This window comes from Ambystoma mexicanum, chromosome 2p (genome assembly GCF_040938575.1).
Source record: "Ambystoma mexicanum isolate Mex_15411 chromosome 2p, UKY_AmexF1_1, whole genome shotgun sequence".
Classification (NCBI taxonomy): Eukaryota; Metazoa; Chordata; class Amphibia; order Caudata; family Ambystomatidae; genus Ambystoma; species Ambystoma mexicanum.
Genome location: NC_090923.1, coordinates 976,060,177 through 976,082,200, shown reverse-complemented (window position 1 = coordinate 976,082,200; position 22,024 = coordinate 976,060,177). Strand labels below are relative to the sequence as shown.

The 22,024-nt window shown below is 44.2% G+C and overlaps 1 protein-coding gene across 4 annotated transcripts in view; it reads right to left on the bottom strand.

Annotated features, from left to right (window-relative positions):
- PC (pyruvate carboxylase) overlaps positions 1–22,024 on the bottom strand; it is a 2,561,538-nt gene that overhangs the window by 2,417,534 nt on the left and 121,980 nt on the right. The gene's annotated exons all lie outside the window — the stretch shown is intronic.

The window sequence follows — 22,024 nt, the reverse complement described above, 5'->3', positions numbered from 1 at the left end:
CTGGAGAGTCATCAGTCGGATTGCTCTCAACTCTTCCTTAATCGCATTGAATCCTTTTATGGTCGTGTTGATTGTCTGTAGCAATTCCCATCTGGTTATCTGCAACCATTTAGTGTGTACTCCAACTTGGATTCGTGGTACGAAGAGCGTCGTGAACACTTATGAGGTGAGACTGAACAGTCAATGCTCATATGGGATTGCGTGGAATGCTTCTTCTGATTTGGCAGAGAAGTAATTTTCTCTCTTCATTCGAGTTATCAGTTCCACAGATCGCTTCCTTCTCAGAAGAGCGTCTGCTTTCGGGAAACTGTCAATGTTCAGGTCGCTTTTCGGGATCACCAGTGCTGGAATGTGGACATTTACTATTGTGCATATGCATCCCCAATTTTTCGGCAGTCTGATGTATGCCTTGGGTCCGCATGCCCAATAATAATCCATAATTACTGCAGTTTCATGTACCATTCCTGGAGCGTCAAAGATTCGTCCACAGTTCTGATTCTCTCCCATCTTCCTTGTGCCATTGTTCCTGAAGCACAATTTCGGGCTTTCTAGCGGCACTATCTGCAGGGGTCCTCCTCTGTCTTTGACCCATGTCAGCAGCTTTGGAAGTTTTGGCCATACTGGTTTGCACAGTCTTTGTGAATTCTCAATTGCTTCCTTGCAGGCTCCATGGACCAGCCATGCTCGGCATATCACTACTCCTTGCTCCCATCCATTTGGTGAGAGTACTGTTCCCCAAATCTGCATTTGGCCTCTTTTTCCAAATTTGAGCCTCTTCTGGAGTTTTCCCTTGGATGTTTTGTCTCGGGTTTACTTCCCATCTTATTCCTGCTCCTTTAACTTCAGGTTTCTCATACCTGATCACATGATTCCTAGTATGAGCTCTATTTCTCGTCTTAATGTCCTGGACATAATCAACTTCATCGGGATAAGCTTTCAGTTGCCCAGATCAATGAGGCATTCCACACAGCCAACAAACTGGCGGTGGTCAAATCATTAGCCCATTTGACATATCTTGGTTACCATTTTGCATATTTTGAAAGCCTCCTTGATTGTTTTGGAAACCTCCCTGATTGCTCTGCCATCCTCTTCCCCTAAATCCTCTTCCCCTTGGATAAAATCACGTATTGCCCTGGTTATTTTGCTGCAGACTAGCCACCTGCTGCATGCTTGGTGCAGCTGTACTAGTTATCATGGCTCCCTCAAGAGCATATTTTGACAATTTCTTTTGCACCAATTTTGCTTCCTCACCTTCGAGTTGTTTCCTTTTTGCGATTCTTTTCCTGCAACAGTCTACAATAATGTGCGATGGTCACCTGTATTTCAGCCCAAGGTTTGGCTTCGATTCCCACCAGTTTGAGTTGCTTCTGCACCGGCTCTGGCAGCCCTTGGCACAGGATATGGTAAAACACAGGTATAGATTTCGTCCATGATTCATGAGTCTCGAGCACCCATGCGTCTTGGAAATTCTGTATATAAATTAAACAGATCTTAAGACTCCTTCATTTTTCGAGTCATTATAGCTCCCATATCAGAAGTATCTGGATAAAGTACTCGTAGCGCTTTCCATACTGCGGCTCTACAATTGTTAAACGGCACTCTGTCATGCGCTGTATTAATTGTGGTTACGCCAGGGTAGCCTGCTTGTGCCCACACATCATCTGCTCTCTCACCAAGTATGGTGATCAGGAGACCTTTGATATCCCCTATAGCTAACGTGTTGCCTCCTGTCATCTTTTCTAACTCGTGTATCCACTTTCCGGCTCCCGATGTCCGCATTGGAAGCTTGTTTTTTAAATGTTCTCGATCCATGTGTGGCCATGGAATATATTGTGGTCTTATTCCCCCCCTTCTCGAGCAACGTAAATTGGAATGTATAGCCCTCTCTCTCCTCTCATTGATCTCCTGTCTATTGCAGGGGTAATATTCCCGCATCGCCGTCTACCTGGCAATGCCCTTAGTCTGTCCACATAGGGCGGTGAAGATACCCCCGCCCACCCCCCCCTGACTGTGAGATACTTCATATCGGTCAGGCTGCGTGGCAGACTCTGATGTGTATAGGTTCGCTTTCGTCTGACCACCTTACTCCTTTTTCTCTTGGGAGTAGTCTTTCGCTCTGTCCCTCTTCCTCATTTTCCTCACGCTCCTCCCTTTTGGAGTCAGACATTGGTTGTCCCCAACTAGTGCAACTTCTTGTATCCTCTTTGTTCCTAGTTATTTCCAATCTATCCAGGGATAGCACTCTATCCCCACTACTTCGGGTGACATCCTCAGTGTCATACAGCCGAGTGCTTTCCAGGCCTCATCCCCCCCTCTCCTTGGGTTATTTGTTCTAGCCCATTTCATCATATATTCTATCAATCGTTTCTCTGATGCTTCTGGTGTCGAAGTCATTGTCAATATTTGTCCTAGACGTGCCTGGTACTGAATCGTACGCGGGAAAGAATTCCTCGAGGTCTTCCCAGTCTACAACTGGAGCAGGTTTTTTAACCTCTCTTCCCAGATATTCAAGATTGCGTATCCTTTGATAACAATATAGAACGCAAGCGAAGACAAATTCTTTGCGCTTCCTTGCCTCTTCTCTAACCCCATCTTATTCCTTTCTCTTTACATTTCTACGTTCATCTGCCTTTCGAACTTCCTCATCTCTTCGTCGCCTTATTCTTTTTTCATGTATCCTCTCTGCTCTTCTAACCTTTGCTGTTTCTGTCTGTCTTGATCATAGGCTGCTCTTGGGTTGCGATCGAGCTGTCTTTCTCACTCTTTGCGATATAGCTGTTCTCGCCTTTGTCTGTTTTTCTTTCTTATCCTTTCGTCTCTCAACTCCTTTTCTTTCTCTTTCCTCTGTGTCACATCTAACCTCTCTTTTTGTTCCGCATCAATGCCTTTCCCATCGAGTTTCAACAGGATTTGTCCCCCCCATCCATTCGTCTTTTGCGAACGCCATCTCGTCAGTTCTGTCTTTGCTCCCTTTCCATCTCTTCCCTTCTCTCTTTGTCGAGAGATGCACTTGCCTGTGCCTGATCTTTTCTTTCGTCATCACGTCTCCCCTTGAGACTATGGAGGTAATATTCTTGTCCTTATCATTACCTTGATTTTCGTCACTACTATGTGTAGGTGACTCAAATGCGGGGTTGGTGTAGCCCGTGGCTGCTTTAAGTTGCCTCAACGGGTATAATCCCTTGTCCTTACTTTCTTCGACTTTCGCTTCGGGTGGGGCAGGTGGTGCGGTAGCCCTCTCACCCCCTCTGTGCATACATTAAGTATTCAATCTGTTGGTGGTTCTTCCTCCTTCCCCTGTTCATGCATTTTCCATAACTCAAGAACAGCAAGCCGTTTTTCTAAATTCTTGCCTGTGTATGTGGCATGCAACTGTCGTTTGTTGTAAGACAGCTTTAGATAGAGACCCATTTTGTGGCCACGGCATAAACATCTTGTCGGCGGTACCTATAACCCACTCAATACTATATTTCTTTAGCTTGGGTGCGTGCTTTGGCAACTGTTTGCAAAAGTGTGCCAAAGGAGTTATGTCTTCCATGCTTAAATCTGTTCCCTTTCCTCTTATATAACACTTGTCAATGTTTTTCTGCGACTTAAACAGCTGCTAACAATATGAGCGAGCACCAAATATTGCAAGCTCCAATCCAAATTTTCCACAAACTTTTATATCTTCCAATTTATTCAAAAAACATCAATTCACGTGCGATTTAGTCTCAGCTATCAAATCGCATGAAATTTTAAATCAGTTCTCTCAGAAAATGTCCAATACATATGACATCACAACAGAGAAACACGTAAGACAGACGCTGGACAGACGCTGGACAGACTAGACGGACACCAACTGGACACAGATCTCTGGCTCTAATCATTACCCTTCATGGTCCCCTTTAACAACGTCTTTAAACGTTGTGGTAGCCTAATTGTTCCCCATCATGTGGGACTCTGGATACATGTTTCTTCTAGCCATTATATTTAAAGCACAGTAATAAGGCGAATCCTCTCACTTCTCAGGTGTCTGACCAGGTAACCTCTCTACTTTTATTACTCTCGAATATATATATATATACACACACACACATATACACACACACACACACACACACACACCAGATGCAAAAAAGGATCTCCATCACACGTCCTTTATTTTGCCAGAAAAACAGTGGACAAGCAGTTTCAGGAGAGAACAAACAATTACGTGTTTCACCCTTCCGGGCTTCGTCGGATTGTAAACATAAAAGACAGGTATCTCTTTTTAACATTTCTCTGATGTTGTAGTCCCTCTTCACTTTCATGTGGAAAATATGTTTGCGCTAAACCTGGTTTACATGGGTGCCATATTGGAAATGCTTTTTTGCAACGTGCATTATCAACTTTCTCGCACATTTTGTGCTTACATGATTCCATCGGCTTAAGAGTTTTATTTCTTTGAAAAAACCCAACGTGACTGATGTTGAAATGGAAAATATATATAAATAATCTTTGTTTGAATCCACAAATGCATATAATATTTTTGGAACACCACATCTTTTTGAAATTCTAAATGTTTAGGGTTATGATCCTTAATGACAGTTCGTAAATACCCATTTCTGCATGGAGAGTACCTTAACGTTATTGGAATAACCAATATTAGCATAAAAATATATCCACACACACACACACGGCCCATAGAGTCAGGGTTCGTTGAGGTAGATATGTATAGGTGGCGCTTGCCGCAGTCTATATTCCACTAAGCATAGCAGGCTGTACTGTTTTCGTAGTATTTCAACATCGCCTCTCCTTCTAGGTTCATGATATCCTTATTCATGGCATTCCGTCTCTGAGTGTCATTTTTTTGGTTCTACACATTAGTCCGGGCCCTCGTGACGTCACCATTCGTCTAAGGCCTTTTGAGTTTCTTCCGGGACAGTGTTTAGGCTATCTTCATTTCGTCTTATTTGCTGGTAAGGTTTTCTCAATGGATACCTTACTGTCCATGGTTTTCTAGGTATCGGTATTTCAACAGGTGTTATTCGCCTGATAGGCACTGGGCAGGACCCTACTGCGGCTTGCTGTTGGTACTCTTGTTCAGAGGGGAATTGCCATAGCATTTCGGTGCTGGACTGCCCATGTGGGCGCGACAAAGACTGATTGCAAATGGATATTTCCCATCTGTGAAAGGTACAGTGAGCTAAAGTGTGGCTGCAGACTCTAGAGTTGGTACCTTCCCAAAGAACAGGCAATGTTTGCCGTGTTCGTTCTCAGAGGAGCGCCCATGACTCATTTTTGAATGTTTGATAAGCCATTTCACTTTTGGAGCAATTTTCCACAACTTCTGTGGAATACTTTTCAACATCACCAATGAAAATATTTTAAAAAACAAAAAGGTTGAGCCATGAACTAGAAGTAGCTCCTTGAAACATGGAGCCAAATACACAGCATCTGAGCCCCACAAACCAAGCCCAGGTATTGCATTAAAGAAACAATGACTTACTACGATAATTTCATTTCATCCAATTATTTCTAAGCAAAAATGCTTGTTAAAACAATTACATATATTACTTATAACTTGCAGGCGTGAGTAAGGGTGTGGCATGACATAACGAGTTCTCAAGTGTCACCAGCGAGCACAGAGTGAGAAACATTGCAAATAGAAAGCTGCCTAAACCTTCGGCAAGTGTGGATGCTTTCTGAAGTGACAATCATTGCAGGAACATAAAACGTCCGATACAAACCGCCACCTAGATAACAATGAAGACTTCATAAACGTGATTGTTCCGCGAAGGTTCATCATAGTTAACTTGCAAGGCCGAATGTCCTTCGTTTAGCCCGTGTAGGACTGCAGGGTTGGACTGGACCATAAGTGTCCCGGGTACCAACGAAAAAGTGGCCCACTGTTGCAAATGACTATTCATTCCGTTGGTGACACTGTTTGAATAGTACCCAAGGGGGTGTTTTTCGATCAAATGTGATGCAAATTGTGCATTTTAAAGAATATTTATTCAGCAACACTGGTCAAAACTACTAGCTGAATACTGAAGTAACTCAAACTGGCCACATTAGCCAAAAAAGTGGCCCACTTTGACCCAAAAAACTGGCACACACCAGCATTTTGTGTTTTTGGTTCGGCCATGGGCATATTGCCCTATAGGCCAGTCAAAGCCTGTAGGACTGCCCTTATAAGTTCTATGTGGAGGATTCCCCTGCAGATCAGTGTACTCGCCACTTTTACTGCTTAAAAGCAAGCAAAAACTCCCACCAAAAATAAGAGACCTACACATTCGCCTACCCCTAACCCCAACAAACCACACCGCCATACCACTACGGAAAAGTTTGGATCAGTGGTACAGGCAAGCTATGCCACAGAAGGGAGCTTTATTATTGTCACTGCCAGATCTGCAGAGGAACTTTAGGTAAAAAACCATTGTTTGTTTAATGTGCATGGATGACTAGATGCAAAGAGGCATGGATTACAAAAAGGTATTCGTTTTAGAGTTAAAATATATTTTACATTTTCTAAAATACCCTTATTGGGAATTGGAATTACTGGCTTAATCAGCAAAATAGCATTTTACACACAACTTCAAAAAAATGGAGAGTAAAATACTCTTGCGCCAAATCGGATATGGAGCCCTGTGTCCCAGTTCAGTTCTCCCAACAAAACAACGTTACTGCGACCAATGTTTTCTATTCCCTGTAGGGAATGAGAACACCTACAAACTTGGTGGAAATCTACTCATGATCACTGCCATAGCGGTCATGCTGCAGCCATCTTCAATCCAGAAAATAAATAAAAATGCCAATTCAGCTGCATGCCCCTAAAGGAGGAGCAAGGAGTAAAGGACCTCATTCACGCTCACATTTTAATTTGGGAGGACGAAGAGCATATTCTGCTTAGTGGTGCTCCACGGAAGATCCTTCCAAGGTTGGGTTTTCCTTCCTTGGATGTTTAGTGTGGGAAACATGACCACCAACTCCCTCCAAGAAAACCATGGCAACATGCAGATTGTGAAAGTTGCGTTCTCGCCATGAGGAAGAAAGATTTGGGAAGGGCAAAATCAAGAATTTTTGCAGATTGGTGTGAAAATAAACCATATTGAAGAAATTGAGGAGTCCCAAGTAAAAGCTTAATGAAACCCAGTGCAAAGGTCACAGGAGGATAGTGCTTAATTGTTCGGACCAGACACTAGGAAATCAGTCTTGCATGTCCAGTTTGTGACCGTTGATTTATTTTATTTTCAAATTTCTTTATTGGCATTTATATTATGTACAAGAGCAGTGTGACAACGGGTGCCAACTGCGACAAAGTATAATTGTCAGAGTAGGCCAATTAGTTATTGAAAAAACTAACGGGTACAACATAAAACAAACAATAACATTAAGTCTCCAATTGGTTGGCAAACAGTTCAGTGTCAGAGGGTCCACAAGGGAGGGGAGGAAGGAAGAAATTCAAGGAGGGGAGGGAGACAGGAAGTCCGAACATAAGATAGTATAAGTGTCTTGTGATGGGTAGATTGTTCGTGTGGGGTGAATCATTCAAGGAGGTTTGTCATCATTAGGGGGGTTAAGCAAAGCCCATGTGAGGGCCCTCCAAGCATCTAGAGCCAGGCTTGCGTCATCAGGGGTGTGACCGTTGATATAGGGTCAAGCAGCCAAATCTACATATTACATATCATCTAGCTTCTGTGAGGAGGCAGGATTGAAACTCGGACACAAGTTAGCCAGGTTTTTGGTTGGAAATAAAAAAAAGGGGGTTGGAAAATGCCTCCCTGGAACTGCTCTAAGAGGAATTTCCCTATGTGAACAAAAAACAAAAGGATGTGTCGGAATATCCAAAATGAAAACTGTCCTGTGTCCAAAGTTCTATTCTGACTCTCACATTAAAACTATACTCTAAGGTGAAATGGGAAATGTCTAACCTTGGAAGGATTGGGAAAGTTCATTAAAAGAAAAATAACTAGCTTTCAACATAAAAGTTCTGCAAGGGTATAGGTCTTACCCCGGATTTCTCTTCGGTTCTCTGAAGATTCACGTTCAACAGTTTATGTCTTTCTTGGCTCACACCAATATCTCTCAAGTTCACTCTTGTGCCTTTCATGGCCTACAACAATGTTGACAAAAACCTTGTCTTGACAACTGTATCCCTCTTGAACATCTGGTTCATACAATCCTTTCTCCTAGTCCCAATGTTCCTTCTCGGGAGCTCTTTGTCAAACACAGTTATTTACTTCTTATTCAACAGTAGTTCTGGTTGCCCGATATACTCTCCTGCCAGGGCTGCTTCCATTCACATGGGCTTCCTGCCCTTTTGCATTAGTCGCACACACACCTGGTTTGCGCAATTGGCATCTATTTGCTTGTAATGGTTTTATTGCCAATTTGTTTCTAGTACATTCTCTCGCTCCAATATTTACTTGCTTTTTATTCACTTATATTCAGCACACCTACTGACACTCCACAGGGTCCCCACAGCTTCTGGGAAGACTCGCTGGCGTTCGCTGGCATTGCTGTATGCTCCTGCGGTCAACCAGAGAAGCTCTTTCCTCCGCTTCCCATTTGTGACTGCCTGTGCCAGTTTCCTTCGGGTCTCGTGGCTTCCACTTCCAGCATCTGCTTTGCTCCAGGCAGTAAAGCGCTGCTTTTGACCACCTGCGAATGCACAGGAGTCCCTCGCCGGCTCCTGGCATTCCCGCAGTGTGTCTTCCTCGCTCTGCAGTCTTCTCCTTCGCCAGTGAGCCACCTGGCCCCAACACACCAGCACTCGCACTCTGGTATCCTCAGCCTCACAGAGACGTGGTTCTCTCCCGCCAGCAGCAGACATTTATGTTCTGCTTCACTTGCCTTTTAAACTTCCCGGGCACAGGCTTTCCTCATTCTGCATTTCTTGATTCTTATTTGTCCCAGTACTTTGGTCATTCTGGGACATGAAGTCCAGGTTTTGAAACTGGTTCCAAAAACTTGGATAGCCATTTTCAGTAGTCCTAAATGGTGAATGCATGTGGATGAATGGTAGGGGGAATTGGATAGAGTGATTTCCCCATTCTTCACGGGAAGAGTGGTGCGTATAACAATAGGCCATGAGGGTATTAGATATGGGAGGGTTATTGTCAGGTGAAAATGGGGGATACCATGTCTCACCCGATGAATCCATGACATCTCCCTGGAGGTTGTCTCGCCATGTGATCCTCCTTCATATAGCTGCCCCCAGGTAGCGGCTGCTGTCCCCTGGCCACATGGGAGGAGGTCACCGTTAGGAAATCAGTGATGACTCCTAACAACTGCTAATATGAAGGATTCTAGCATTTGAGATTGCATTAAAAATTAATAGAGGCATATCCCAAAATGTGCAGTAGCCATTGGAGTGATTGCTGACTCTGAAGAAACTGTATATGGCGTGCCTATGAAAGGCTAGCATTTATGCTATGGGTTTCATGCCTATCTAGCAGACCAACTTGAAATTATAAGCCCAGGAAAACTGCTCATAATACAGCATAGCTCTCCTTACTCACTGGCTTGAGCTGACTTGCAAATGAAATATGATGTACTGAAAGTACTAGTTAACTGCAGTGAGCCTGGTAGCTAGGTATGTGTTGGTATAAAGCTCTGCCTATCACCTAAATAGGAGGCATTAATGTGCGAAGATCAAACCTTAAAACCAACATACCCACACAAATTATTTGGGAAACAGCCAGGTCTTTACCTTCTACATTGTGTTCAATGAATTACCATTGTACTTTCAGATGTAACTTAAGTAATTCCAAAGCGTTGATGCCTGCTTGCCATCCCATTTAGGAGTTCCAAATGTAGGTATAGTCAGTAAATGGGCCAAAGCAAATCCAAGACGTCTCCCAGGTAAATATTGGGATAAACTGTTTAAAACCACATCCACATCCACATCGATTTGGAACTAAGGCTTGTTCAGAAGGCATAAAGCTTTAATTCCGCCCTTTTAGCAAATGGGAACCAGTGCACAGTGCTCAACGCGGAAGAGATCGGATCTTGGCGCTCAAGATGAAAGAGCAACCTAGCTGATGCATTTTCAATATACTGTAGTTTAACCAGGCATGTCTTTGGAAGCCCCTCATACATGGCATTGCAATAATTAAACCTACTGTCTATAAAAAGGTATTCCTTAACTGCATTTTCTCAGAATGTGAAGTAGCAGAAAATGTTCAGGGTTTTCAATTGAAAAAAATAAATACATTTTAAAAAAGGAAGAAAAAAAAAAACACAGCTACTTGTTACCTTGTTGATTTGCCCAGTTAAAAATAAATCTAAATGAATTCAAACTCCCAAGATTATGCACCATCAAGGAATGTTTCGTACAGAGGTCCAGCGCTGATGGCCAGAGATCCAACTCCCACAGATCTTCCTCAGACTTGGTGGATCTGCATAAAAGTATTTCAGTCTTTTGCTCATTCAGTTGTAAATCGTTATGTCCTTAAAAGTTTAACTTCTTCGATGCAGCGTTTGAATCGATCAGAATCTCAGAATCTCCAAGATGCTTATAACAAGACATATTAAATCCTTGCACTAAATCGTCCACTAGTGTCATATGAACTGAAGCAGGATGAGGGATGAACCCTGTAGTACCTAGAAAATAATTTCTCTCATCGAAGATTGAAAAAGTGGAAGATAATCTGTATTTGGTCGGTCAGAAAAGATTAAGCCAATTTCCATGTCTTATACCGCATCCCCAAGCTCACAGATGCTTTTCAAAAGGATGGCATGGCCCACAGTGTTCGAATGCCTGTGATCGGTCTCAAAGAATAAGGACCCCTATACCACCAGCGTCTACCCACAGTGGCAGATCATCTAAATCTGCAACTAGTATCGTTTCTGTATTATAGTCTGGTCAGAAAACGCCTCGAATTTTATCCAACCATCCTGCTTCTTCCACAAAAGTTTTTAATTGTGAGGTTAGCTCTGCTGTAAATTGTTCCTGTATGGTAATTGAGAGTCGGTAGTTGTTCATTGAGAGTCCAAAGATGGCTAACAGTGGGATCCTGGAACTTTGTTTTTCAAATGAAAAATTGCTGCAAAATATTATAAATTGCCTGGAATCTTACCACACTTCAGTGAAAGGCCAATAACTGCATACATTACATATTATACAGAATCTTAATTGCTTCAAGATTGTAGCAGGGCAAGTATCTAGGGGATCTTGTAGGACGGAGAGTCTCCATCAACCCAATTAGAGACAATTCAGTCACAGGCATGAAATTATAATAAATGTAAACTGGTGCAACAGGTCATGAAGCTCCACGCATGGAGGAAGAACCTCTGAACACAGAGGGGACAACATACTTTTTTTTATCTTTGATCTTTATCTTTAAAAAATAAAATTGTGCTTAGTCTTTGCATAGAGTTCTTGAGGGAAATCCTATGATTCAAAGGAGTTGGTGTGCGTTGCTCACCAAGTACTTTAAAAAAGTTCTTTGTGTCCGTTTGAGCAGTTACAAATCTGATCACAAAAGTGAGAACATTTTGCCAGTCTCATCAGTGGCTTATAAAAAGGTGCAATTGGTTTGGATCAGCTTCAATTTGTCATCTTGAGACCGCTTCCAAGATTGGCCTAATTTGCGAGTGAGCTTTTTGGACTCTTATGTTATTATACCAGGGTTTACTGGTTTTATAATATTTCAACAGGAGTCAAAAGGTTTGATATATGCGTGATCGAATCATTGAGTGCTATGAAAAACTTAGAAACATCCTGCATATCTGTATGCGCTGATATTTCATTATCAGAATAACGAGATGAAAACCTTACTACCGATAACTTACAACATTAACTACCATTGGATGCTGTGAACTGTGAAATCAATTAGGAATCTATATACCTAACAGAATAAGGGCAGGATCAGACCATGGGAAGAAAAGACTCCTCAATCTCAATCCGATCAAGATTTCTGAAAACAGTCAAGAATGTGGCCAGCTGAATGTGTAGCCTGCCTTATAAATTGTTTCTATTAGTTGCGGCATGTGGAGAGTGCCGGTCATGATGAATATTAAAATCGCAGAGAATAATCCGGCAAAAACGCAAAGGGAAGAATAATGATATTGAAACAGTGTGCAGTACTCCTTTGGGATGCATACTTGGTGTGCTGATGGCGGCACATGGGTGCAATGTGGGCACTAAATGTGGAAACAAAGGCTTCCGTGCTCAATGAGAGGGAAGACGGTGCGCAGATCATTAACACCACTCCAAGATGGCGGATTGCAGCAGTTAAAGGGGAGGCACTGCAGCGAAGCTAGATGGCACAGCTGTCCCTTGGATTCAAGAAGCAGCTTCGATTGACAGACTGAGGTCCCCTGGTGCGGGGGACGCCGTGTTGGTGACCGCACCAATCGTAAGGACGGAGAGGTGGAATCACAGTAGTGGAGCCCAGTACCGGCCACGTGGCAGCAAAGGGAGAGGTGGTTCGGCTCCGCACTAAGGAGCTCCTACCGGCAGACACTAACACCGGAGGCACAGACTAAGTATAGAAGGTGAGTGAGGGGCTGCATCTCTGGAGACGGATGATGGAGTTGGCATATACTAGAATTGTCTGTCTATTACCCCAAATACCTCTTCATGAAAGTTGTGGTCCCTTGAGGGAAGTTGAGCCCTTTGTGGGAGCCCTAAGGGGGGAATCAAGTATGCTTTCAGCTGACGCCATAATAGCTGACCGCTCCACTCAACAGACCCAGCGGTAGGAGATCATGTGGAAGGGCTGCAGCTCATGCAGGGAATTGGAGGGTGAGCCAGTCCCATAGCTGGTGGAACTGTTTGAATGTAGGAAACCAGTACTCGTGCTGAGACTCAAAGGTTTAATATACATGCCAGACCCCAGGACCAAAGGTGGTTTGTAGGAGACAAAGGATTCCTTTGCAGACACGGGCGCACAGAAAGAGTCCCCCTGTCCCCTGCCCCGGCAGCTCTGGTAATGGGACAGTATTTGGTGGGTAATGCAGGATGCAGAGATGGTTTCTTAAGCAGAGGGGAGATCCATGCCGCTTTAGTACTGTTACATACGCCATCAGTCTGAAAGGAGGCATTCAACTCAGTGATGATGGTGTCAGTGTGGGAGCGCAAAGCTTGACAATGTGGGCCGGGCAGGAGTCACCCTTGCAATTAGAGGGTTTGAGTGATTGGATGGCCTCAAGAACAGTCACTTGGGAGAAGGACAAAGGGGTGGTTGTATGGGGTTGCAGAGCTCGAATGACAGCAGGGAGGTCGGTTCAGGAGATTTGGTAGCAAGTTGTGACTTTTTGGTGGTAATTTTGTTTTAGTAAGTACATTTTGTTGCCAAGGGCATCTGGCATCTTGAATGTTGGTACAGCATATTTTGACAGACCTGGTATGGGAGTTGGACATAGTGGGGTTTTCCAATTCTATTAGGATCGCAAACAATTCCTTAGAATTAGAGCTAGCGTTGGTGATTCTAGTGTCATATGACTTGGCTTTGTGTGCGAGGACTGCTTTCTTTTAGGTTATAGAGGCATTGACAGCGTTCTGACAGTTGGTAATTGTTAAGACGGATTTCTGAACTCTGTCCTGGTGGCGCAGAAGTTCAGAAGGCCAACCTAATTACTTGGAACATGGTAACCTCTGGACGAGCCAGACCAATCAAGGTAGCGATTGCGGCGGTCAAGACTAGGTCTCAAGAGGGGCGAGGGTGACTGAAAGCCCGCAATGAGCACACAAAGCAAGAGCGCTTACAAACTACTCCAAACAGTTGTTATATCAAAAATAGATACACATTTATTTTAAGGCCTTTAAAATAATGACCGTAGCGAGAAAATAACAATATCACAATATTAAACCAACACATACCATATCAACACAATATATATACAAATACGACAGTCTTAAGCATTAGAGGCACGAAATGTGTAGTCCACCTGCCAGGGAAGGAAAACAGGCAGTGCGATAATGCTTTAGACTCAGTTCGCCTTCAGAGGCACCTAACTAGATGGAAGTCCGAGCCCTGCGAAGAGTGGAGCCTTGTGCTCAAAGTACCTGCCACGCCGGTGCCAACGGGCAAAAGGAGAAGCTCTTCGGAGGAAGTCAGGCAGTTCGGGTTAGTGCACAGCAGAAGGAGAACAGGTTCCGCAACTCAAGCGCAGCCTCCACAGCGAGAGAAGCAGAGCGCGAGTACGGAAAAAAGGGTGCTCTTTTTACACAGCAGGGAAAAGCAATGGGATACTGCAGGAGGGCGACCAGATCCTAGCTATACTACTCACCGGTCCCCGAAGCAAGCAGACCCAGGCTTCTCCACGTTAGTTTCAGCAGCTGGCAGGTTCAGAAGAGCAGGGAACGCCTCGTGGTCGTGTAGAGCAAAAAGACGTCCCAATCGAAGAAACCGGAACAGTTGGTTGCCGCAGCAGGACAACGGAGCGGCCATGTGTATTCGAGCCAAATGTACACTCCTCCCTTCAGACCTGGGAACGCCAAGTGCACGAAGCGCGGGAGAGTGACAAGGACTCGAAATACAACACAACCTGGCGGCGGTTACAGAGCAGGACTCCCTTGTAAGCTGGTCAGTCAACTGGATGGCCCAGAGACACTTCCGAAGGTTTACTTGGCCGGAGATGATGAAGTCGCCGGGAATAGCTGTTCCTGCTATTCCAAAGGTCGAAGCACCAGTACAGGCCTTCTGGTTCGATCAAAGGAGGAAAGGGTTTCACAGGACGACAGCAGTGCAAAGGAGGATTCCTTCAGCGGGTCACCAGCGATTCCTCGGTCCAGCCTCGTGGTTGCAGGATACTTGGCTCCTGTATTCCTTCGTTCGTGAGAACTCAGGAGATCGACATGGTAGTGGTGTTTCCAGCCCCCTCTTATCCACGGTTCCCTTCGCGCCAAAACGGAGGGGAGCCAATGGGAGATCCGCTCATCAACACACATACCATACGTAGACCAATCACGGACCATGGTGGTCCCAGGCATTCACACCACCCTAGACTCTCTGGCACCCAGGATGTGTATTGGGACCAGACATCCCAGCCCACACCCTGGAGGCACACAAACGACATGTAGAGGCCCGCGAAAGCAACCACGTTTCGCGGGAAAGTACATGCCCAAATAAGGAAGGCCCCGGGTCGCTCGACCTGGGGAAGGTGAAGGGAGCAAGACGGTCAGTGGACAAGACAAAGGAGCCTCGTGGTCTGGCCATTTTGGGAGCCAGGCCACCATTTTGGGTTCAGTGCGAAAAACGTGCTCAGAACACCAAAAGGAGCTCAAAATAAACAAAATGATCGCTGCCACCATTCCAGTCCCTGAATGACTTGCACCGATCAAATACCATCCTAAAAAGAGTATCTAGGGCCCGTAGAAGGCTAGAGACCCAAGAGAGCTGTAACTTAGCTTACAGTGCCCTCTTGTGTCATGTTGCACTAAAGCCGCAACATGATAAAAGAAACTACGGGAAACAGCGTTCCCCGGTACTGACTGTCTTAAGGGCATGTCAGTTTCCCCATAAGAAAAGAGCGAAAGCCCAGAGGAGTGCGGCAGAAGGCTGCACTTCTCTGGCAAAGTCAAGAACAAGGTGAAAAACAACAGCAAAAAGTTTAGGGGTTGCCACATGGAAGGAAAAATTACTTACAATTACGAAATCTTTCCTAACAGTAATGCAGGGGTGTCTTGTGAAGGTGCTCTAGGGCCCTCCTTGCCAAGGGCATCTGGCATCTTGAATGTTGGTACAGCATATTTTGACAGACCTGGTATGGGAGTTGGACATAGTGGGGTTTTCCAATTCTATTAGGATCGCAAACAATTCCTTAGAATTAGAGCTAGCGTTGGTGATTCTAGTGTCATATGACTTGGCTTTGTGTGCGAGGACTGCTTTCTTTTAGGTTATAGAGGCATTGACAGCGTTCTGACAGTTGGTAATGCAGGGGTGTCTTGTGAAGGTGCTCTATGGCTCTCCTAGTATTTAGAAGTGCAACGCGCTTATCAGAATACATGGTGTTGGCAGGTTTGTGGGGTTTAGGTATTGTGGATTTAAGGGGTGCATATTTATCCATGGTGAGGAGGATACTGTGGTGGTAAAGGTTAGCTAATTTGTCTGGGCTTTTGTGTGACAGTAGCGTGGGGCTGAGAAGAGTGGAAAGAGTGGGTACGAGCAGCTCACAAGTGAGTTTATGCTGGAATAGTGAGGCTTGGTCGCTAGGGTAAAAGCCGAGATGGACGTCAACAAGGAATATATATTTCGTGGTGGGCTTAATGGGTGGCGTGACAAGTAGTGGGACACCACTCTCGGGTTGGCTCGTAGTATTGGGTTGTCAATAAAGGAGGAGGAGGTTATATGAGGTCTGAGGGTTGATGGACAGTTTAAGGAGCAGAGTTTCCGACCCTGTCCGTACAGGTATATGGGTACTTATGAGGATGGAGGATTTAGCGATAAGGGCGACCCCACCACCAAGTGAGCTTGAACAGCGATCAGCGCTAAAGATCGAATAGAATAACTAGGAGGGATGGCTAACGAGAGGAATGGGCCTGATGCACTATGGAGCCAAGTTCCAGTTTTGGCCAGTAGGTCAAGTTGGAGATCAATGATGAGATTGTGTATGTCGGTGGCAAGAGCACCAATGGCACGAGCATTGATCAAGGCACATTTGAGGGAATGTAGAGAAAATGGTAGAGATGGTGAATTCAAAAGAGGTAGGCGAGGACGTGGCATTTGAGAGAGGTGCAATTCCTTTCAACTGTCTCGTTTTTGTACCCCATTTCAACAAAAAGTCCTTGCAGAAAATGAAACGGTAAATTTTGTCCTCTATCCCTTACATGTATCCATCACAAAACTTTAAGTGTGTGTATTAGATTTGAGAAGTTTTGTATTTTATGCATTTCAATGATTTATACAGCACTTTAACAAAAGCAGTGAACACAATAGTAAAAATGGAATACATATGAACAACAATTGAGCAAAACAATCAGTGGTCACAGGAAAGAGTTTAGATTCAAGTGGAAGGGAGAGAGAAGGAGGAGAGGGTCCGATTTCAAGGGGAAGGTAATTCTAATGTGGCGGGGCCAGGATTACGAAGGAGCAGTGGCGGGGCCAGGAGTACGAAGGACCAAAAGCGAGAAGACGCACAGGGTAGTCTGAGTGTAATAAAACTGGATTGATCTTGGGAATGTACAGAGAAATCAAAGATATGAGATGGGGAGGGAAGAGCAAGTCAATGTGCACATTTAAATGCAATACTGGAGATGAGATTCAAGGGTAAGCCAGGACAAAGTGCGTAGAGTAAGATATGGATGACCAGAGAGATGCGCCGCAGAGGGTGCAAATGGAAGAGTTAAATATAGAGCGGAGAGCTGGTAGGTACGGAGACCAATAACTAGGGCAGGACAGCAGTCGCAGTGAGAAACAGTGTAGAGAGAAGTAGCTTGGTGTCGTGGCTGAAAGACAAGCTTTGCATATATTGTAGAGCTGATAATGACAGAACGAGCAGTGTTATAAATAAGGGTGGTTAAAGAAAGGGAGGAATCAAAGACACAGATTGAGAGCAGCGGTGGAAAGAGTGTAGTTGGGGTGCAGGCGAAGGGACGGGAGGGGTGGGGGGTGTGGGTAGGAGAAGGATGCGGTGGAAGGAAAATAGCCTCAGTCATATCAAAGTTAAGGTGCAGGAAATAAACACTGATCTAATATTGAATGGCGAATAGGAAAGAGAAGATGGTTATATTAAGTGAATCAGGAAACAAGGAGACGGGAACAAGGTTTAGTGATTCATCAGCATACAAGTGTGAGGACAGAACAAAAGAGGAAACTATACAGGATAGTGGAGAGGTTTAGAGAGTAGAGGTCTAGAGAGTAGAGTAGAAGACTTTCCTTGAAGAACACTGAAGCAACGGAAATGTGGAAGAGCGTGAAGCGGCCCATGAGACAGAATGAAAGCATTGTAGAACAGATCACAAGAGTTCCAGAGAAGAACATATGGAGTCCAGTGAGGTGATCAACTGTATCAAGAACGGTAGAGAAGGCCAAATGAATAAGAATAGAATAGAGTGCCTAGCAGAGTAGATGGAATTGAACACAGAAGAGCTGTTTGTGGAGTGAAAAGGACAAAACCCAGATTGGTGTGCAAGAAGAGCGCAACGATCAAAATAAGAAGCAATCTGCAAGTGTATGACACACGCAAATCTTAGAAAAAATGAGCAGAAAGAAGGATCAAGTGAGTGTTTAAGAATTGGGATTAGCAACAGATGTTTAGCAGCAGGGAAGGGAGATTAATTAGGAGTGTTAACAGAATAAGGAAGGGAATAGACTCTAGGAATAAGAATCGAAGGCAAGGGATCAAGATGAGAGGCAGTTGGGTTTGTACGAGATGGGGAGGAAGTGGTGTCCAGATCGTAGAGCGCGGTAAAAGTAGAAATTGAAGAGGTCATTGAGAAGGATATAGGGATGCAGGAGTGGTACAGAAAAGGCCCTTTGCTAATTACTAACAAAATCACTCTGCCAAGTCAGAGGGAGAAAGGATAGTGAGAGAGGAGGAGTAGGAGGTGCAAGGATGCGATTTAGAAGTTGAAATAGATGTTGGGAATGAGGTGTGTGGGTAAGGATGAGGTCAGAAAAATAGTGTTCTGTTGCAGTAATTAGTGCAGAGTCATAGGGGGAGTTTAGATTGGGTAGGCCGATAAAGTCGTGGATAGATTAGTCTTTTTCAAGTGTCTTTTAGATTGCCACAGGAGTGAGCAGCGAGAGAGAAGATGATCAGCGGTAAGTCATGGCTCGGGTGGTTTGTGAGATGGTGAAGAGGGCGTAGGATGTCCATAGGAGAGGCAAGAGTGGAACAGATCATAGAAAGAGTTGATAGGCAGAAGATGGAAGTGAGAGGGAAGTGAGAGAGAGAAGTAAGAGAAGTAGAGACAGAAGAACTATAGATGGGTTAAAGGACCTAAGGTCACGGCGGGTCAAAGTATGGGAAGAGGTAGTAGGTTCAATATGCATAAGAACAGTAGAAGAGAAGGATCAATGGATCAAGGTCACTTGGAGCAATGACGGGTCCAACTGAGGTTTTGGGGCAGTAGTCATAGGAAGGAGATAGAGTAAAAGGATAGAATCGGTAAATATTGTGTAATAAGCTGCAGATTGATTGAACTGATGTATAAGGCCTTATGATGAGAAGACAGGCCGTGACTTACAGTAGGCACAGGAAAAGTTGAACAAAGTAGCATAGCGACAGTGGGTGGAGGTTACACGGAGTGCAAGGACAGTCGTCTCAAACAGGATCAAACAGGAAAGCGGAAAATGCCCTTTTGCAGTATCGCCCAATGCTGGGACATTCTAGGGGGACTAAGGAAAAGCATGCCTACAGTCAAGTGATGCATTGCATAACAAGGGACCAGTGGGAGGGTCCTCACAGAACACGGAGCCTAGTGGAGCAAAGCAAGAAGTGGGGATGGGGAGGGAGAAGGCAGGCACCCACCTTACGCAGGAGCCGATGGCAAGCTAGAGACAGGGTCCTCAGGCCTTGCGCGGTAAAGCAGTGGCAAGTTTCACGATATCCATCCACAGAGGTCAGTTAAAAATTAAAATCTGTTTAGTTGACATAAAACTTCCCAAAAGTAGGATGTACATGTATTTTGTAAAGTTAAATGAAATTTAGACCAAGTTGTCAGTGTCCCAAAATTGCCTTTTTCTATGGTGCAATATAACAGTTTGTAATGGGATCCAAAAAAAGCGCATAGCCCTAGACGTTGGGTCCTTTCTGTACCTTAAAAAGGTGCCCATTACATGTTGTAAGGTAAATCTGGGGCAAGGCACAATCTTTTCGGCCTGTCTTCAAACAATCACACTTCTGGACAGTTAGCAGTTGGGTCATCAGACGGAGGACAAAAAGGTTGGTTAATCACCATAGAGACTACTGTACCCCCCAATCCGTAGTCCTTTCCTCCATAGTTCTGGGGAATACTTCAAGGGAGAGGACCGAAGCAGGAGAATTGAGCCACACAGCTGTATGGCACCTCTGCTGCGCATATTTTGTACCCCAACCTCTAGCCTTCACATGCATGACAATCTGGTACATTTTTAAAAGGGGGATGGTGGCTAGATGGAGCAAAGGGGCCTGTAAATTAGCAGTAGAGTAGACACAGCAAACTATCCTATCCATATTAATCCATAGAAATTAGATGGTCTGCTGTCTGTTGAATTGGGTGAATATATGCAAGATTCTTTAGGTTTGATGGAATTAGATTTAGTTGTGGATATAGAGTTATTCGATCGTATTTTATGAACCATTAATATTTAGATGGTTTTATAATAGAATGCATTAGTTATTGTACATTAATGTGCAATTTTTACTTTATCCCTTGTGTGGTGTTATCTCCACAGCAATTTAAGGAATAGGCGTTAAGTAGATTTGTATCTACTGTTGTAGATTCAGATTTTTTTGTATTAAGAATGTGTATTGATGTGCAAAAGAAAGTAAGTTATGTTTAAAGACTGTTGCATTATGAAGCACTTGACCCTACAGGTATCTAAATAAGGATTTATTGACCAGCAGCCAAAAGCAGCTCCCGAGTGTCAGGCACCACCCTTGAGGCAGGAGCTACATCTGGGGAACAAAGAGCTAGTCATTTTTGTCCATTATAGATTAGCCGATATGCTCTCAATGTCTCTTAAGTGTGTCCTTTTTTCTCATTTAACACATCTGTAAACCTGCATAGCTATGTTTACATTGCACCACTTGCGTTGGGAATATCAAGTAACTCCTGGTAGCTATTGGTTTCAACCCAAGCAGGAGCTCCCAGCAATTTCGAAATCTGCTCCAATAAAAATATGTAGGAAATACAATACATGTGTAATTCACAAGTCTGCAACACTAATTGATATAATAGTAACATGTATTAAAGTAATACGATTTTTAGTGAATCTACTTGCACTAGGTAGCCTTTTGACTGCAGTAGTTTTGTCAGAGCAGAGCTTGGGAGTCAATGAGGATGACTGGTTAAACTATGGGAAACCCCAGATTTCCACAGTAAAAAGAATATTCTAGATAGTTTGCCTCCTCGCTCCTCCCATTCAAAATACTCCATTGAAATAGCCAGTGCTGGGCAAGCGGGATTTGGGCTCCTGAGGTCCGAGAGGACTGGAAAATAGACTGTTGGTGTGAAAATTATCTGTGAGAAGTCTTCTTCATAAGTGTGAATGCAGAGTGACACACTGCAATAGGTGTATCGGAGTTCAAAGTCCTCACACAGCCCCAGTTCGCAAGCTAATCTTTCAAGGGAAACTGAATCCCAAAATATGCCTCCTTCCCCCCTCGTTTCAAAATAAGGCATTGCTCGTTAAGAGATTCATAAACTGCTTTTTGGTAGCACTACATGTCGCATCACACACAAGAACCTGTTAAAGAACTACAAATGGTTCCACACAATTCCTTTTGCTGTGGGTCTTGAATGCTCCACATTTTTTGGGCCTCGTCACTTTGAATTCTGGACAGGGGCAGTTTGTGCGTGCAATGAAAGGAGGCAATTGGGCCTTTCAACTTGTTAAAAAGGTATATAATAGACTATAAATGTTTAAGCTAAGGCCTGATAGCAGGGGATGCTTAAGAGCTCTCTGATAAGAGACATGTTCTTTATAATATGGGCCTCACTGCTACACCACAGATTATGCTCCAAAGTGCAATTTGCAGTGGAGCACACATGTTGAAGTGTTGTGCCTCAGTCAGACAACCATGCAACACCATTCAGGCTCACTTCCAACTAGGAGATTTCCACCACACTATGGCACATTCGTCCTGCCATCTACGCAAAATGGTCAATTAAACTCTTATGCTAATCTTACCTGCTAAATTTCTCCGCTTCTGCACTCGCACACTAAATGCAAACCAACTGAGGCACGAGCACACTGCATTTTTAAAGACCCCTGCCAACAGACTCAACATAACACTACATACCACAATCTTGGCCAAAGCAAATCTAACGTTACAGGTACACGCACTCTTTTCTGAACACAAACGCCTCTATGCTCACGAAACAGAACATCTAGAACATTGACTGAACGCGGCACTCTGGGCCTTCGTTGTGCACGCAGCCAAACAACAGCAAAGCTATCTTGCA